Consider the following 3867-nt stretch of genomic DNA (forward strand, 5'->3'; position numbering starts at 1 on the left):
TGGGAGCTTCTGTCACCGGGGGGCTTGGCCAACCTGAAAATGGCCCTCAGCCCCTCACCCAGACTGGCCAGGCACCCCAGTGGGGACCCCCCATCCTAAAGGGGGTGTGGCCAGCCTGAAAACAGCCATCAGCCCCTCACCCAGGCTGGCCAGGCACCTCAGTGGGGTCCCCCACCCTGAAGGGGGTGTGACCAGCCTGAAAATACCCATTAGCCACTCACCCAGGCTGACCAGGCACCCCAGAAGGACCCCCACCCTGATCCAGGACACCCTTCAGAGCAAACCAGCCAACCCCCACCCATGCACCAGGCCTCTATCCTATATAATAAAAGGGTAATATGAAAACTGATCCTAACAGCAGAATGGGAATAACTGGTCACTATGACACACACTGACCACCAGGGGGCAGATGCTCAATGCAGGAGCTGTCCCCTGGTGGTCAGTGTGCTCCCACACGGGGAGCTCTGCTCAGCCACAGCCAGGCTGATGGCTGCCAGCACAGCGGTGGTGGCAGGAGCCTCTCTGGACTCTTCAGCAGCACTAAGGATGTCCAACAGTAGCTTCAGTCTGCTCCCTGCTGGTAAGTGGACATCCCCCGAGGGCTGCCGGGCTGCCATAGGGATGTCTGATTGCCAGCTTGGGCCCAATCTCCAAGGGAGCGGGCCTAAGCCAGCAGGTGGACATCCTCCGAGGAGTCCCAGGCTGCAAGAGGGCATAGGCCGGCTGAGGGACCCCTCCGAGTGCACAAATTTTTGTGCACCGGGCCTCTAGTATTATATGTGTAAATAATATATTATTTATGTGTAATTTATTATATATATAAAACTTTTCTCCTTTTTAAATCTATCTATCTATGTATTCATTTACTATTGGAAAAGGAGAATAGAGAGTAGAGAGGCCTGAGTTTGTGATTGGAATTAGTTAAGCTATTAGTAAGAGAAGAGAATAAGCGAGGAGAGGAAAAACGAGTAAAAAAAGAAAACAAAACAAACAGAGGGAGGAGAAAATGGTGGTGGTATAGACAGACATGTCCCATGCCTTGTCCCAGAGCAGATAGGGTGAGCAGCTGAACGGAGTAACATATAGCCCAAATAGGCAGAGGAAATCCAGCTGGGAGACAGTTTGCAGCTGGGAAAGGCAGAGGGCTCCCGGAGAAAAGGGACTGTTGGAGACTGCAGCTGAAACTCTCCCGGAATGGCTGGCTCAGCTGCGGAGTCCGCGCCATCTTGAGTGGCTGTTTTCGGAAGTGTATTCATACAGAGACCCTGCAACCACGGCATCCAGGAATCGGCTACTGGCCCACGGAAAAGTCAGATTTCGCCTTGATAAGGGTGTGGTTTGCAATTCAGGTTGGAGAGAGGAATGCGCGCGGGGGTAGCCTGCACCCCACGAGGTCCGCGGCCCTTGGGGCCAGCGTGATCCGCGAGTGTGGAAGGGGTCTCACAGGGCTGCCGCCAGAAGGAAACACTAAAAATAAGCCCATAGCTGGACTGGGTGCAGAAAGTTCAGCCTCGGATTTTGCCAGTGTACCGGCTGCTTAGTGCCAGGGGAGAGAGGACGTGCGGAAGAGACTGCGCACAGAGCTGGACGGTGGAGGGTTGCAAGAGCTTGGCACTTCCTCAGTCCCTTTTGTCTCTCTCTCCCCCTTAAATCTTTGCATTTGATTATTAAACCCAATACATAGGATCGCCCAATTGGGGTCACTTGCAGAGACTGCAGGGAAAAGTTGTTTTTGTGGAACCTGGGAATCAGAGCTGGGTAACAATCAAAGAAACAGCTCTGTGGCAGAAACAGCTCTTCCAAACTACTGGCTAGAGAGGACTTATAGCCTCAGAGGTCAATCCAGAAACACTGCCACCCAGAGGCTGAACCACAAACTGACTCTTCTGTAAATACAAATAAAGGCAGTCTGCTTTAAAATCAGGACTGTGGTTTACAACACGGAGGAACAGTGTATCGCAGGGAACTTCAACACTCTCCTGAATACCTGACAGGGCTAAGACGTGTCAAACAGAAGAGTAGAGGAGCTGCAGGACCTTCACTACTGCACATTTTTATTTTATTTTTTTCACCTTTTACTTAAGAAACTAATTTTTTTCTTTTTTCATCTCCTGATTTTACCTTTTAAATTACTACTTTTTTTTTTAACCAGTATTATTACTACTACCATTTTACCTTTTTTTTAAAAAAGTGTCATTATATTTTCTCTTTATCTTATTTTGGGATTAGTGTTCTAAATTCTATTTTCATCTTTCCTTGAGCATCATTTTACTCTACCTCAACTTTACCTTTACACCAAAGCTCTCCTCCTCACTTTCCCCCCTTTGACGTCCTGTTTCTCTTACCCTATTCCTGCTTTAGATTTTCCCTATTCTTTCTTCCTACCCCCTGTTAAAATTTCACCCTACTTATATATCTAATTCCCAATCCCCTGCTCTAAATCCATATACACCTCTCTCTTCTCTTTCCTCACTATCCAAATTTTTTTTTCTCTCCGTCATTTGGTTGTTGTTTACTTGATTGTTCAGTATATTGGGGGTTTTTTTATGCTTGTTTGTGAGATTGTTTTGCTCTTTCTTTCTATTTTTATGTTTGTTTGTTTTTGTTTTTCTTTTCCAGTTATTTTATTTATTTATTTATTTTTGATCCTGTTTTCCCTCGCCTCACTTGATATCAATTGTTGTTTGTAGTTTGCATTCTGTTGCTGGAATTTGTTGGGACTAGTGGCTGTTCTATTGGAGTTTTCTTTACATATAAATAGTTTCTTCCCTTCTTCTATTTCATTCTCTTTCTTTTCTTTCTTACTTTTTCCCCCCTTTTCCCAATTTCATTTTTGCACTCATTTTCTTCTTATTTTTTCTCTTTTTTCTTTTTCTCCTCTTTCTTCCTTATCCCTTAATTCTCTTTGATCTGGTGGTCACCTTAATTTGGGGTTATTATTATCGTGAATACATTTGTGTTCAGTGCCTTGTGCTTTGGGCTTTGTTGTGTTGTATTTTGTGCCTTTAAGTCAACGCAGCAGAGAGAGAACTACATAACCAAACACCTGGAAAAGAGAGATCATGGGGAGACAAAGAACCAGCCCGCATATGAAAGAAAAACAGGCATCACCAGAAAAGAATGTAAATGAAATGGAGGCAAGCAACCTGTCAGAGAAAGAATTCACAGAAATGGTCATAAGGTGGATGAAAAGAATGGAAGACAAACTCAACAATATTTGTAAGAACCAAGAGGAAATGAAGAAAAACCAAGAAGAAATGAAAAATGACATCACTGCTATAAAGAACTCAATAGCAAGCATCAACAGTAGACTAGAAGAAGCAGAGGACCGCATCAGTGAGCTAGAAGACAAGGTAGGAAAAAAATACCCAAGCAGAGCAGCTTCTAGAAAAAAAAATTAAAAAGCAGGAGGAGGGCCTAAGAGAACTTTGGGACAACACAAAACAAAACAACATCCGCTTAATAGGGGTACCAGAAGGAGAGGAAACTGAGTAAGGAATAGAAAACCTGTTTGAAAAAATAATGACAGAAAACTTCCCTGTTATAGGGAAGAAAAAGCTCACACAAGTCCAAGAAGCTCACAGAGTCCCAAACAAAATGAACCCCAAAAGACCGACGCCAAGGCACATTATAATTAAATTGGCAAACACTAATGACAAAGCAAGAATCTTAAAAGTGGCCAGAGAGAGACAAAATGTTACCTACAAAGGATCCCCCATCAGGCTAGCAACTGACTTCTCAACAGAAACACATCAGGCAAGAAGGGAATGGAATGACATATACAAAGTCATGCAAAGGAAGGTTCTGAATCCAAGGATACTGTACCCAGCAAGGCTATCAATCAAAATTGAGGGTGAAATCAGGAGC

The sequence above is a fragment of the Myotis nattereri genome, assembly GCF_964212035.1.
Source record: "Myotis nattereri genome assembly, chromosome: 1".
NCBI lineage: Eukaryota > Metazoa > Chordata > Mammalia > Chiroptera > Vespertilionidae > Myotis > Myotis nattereri.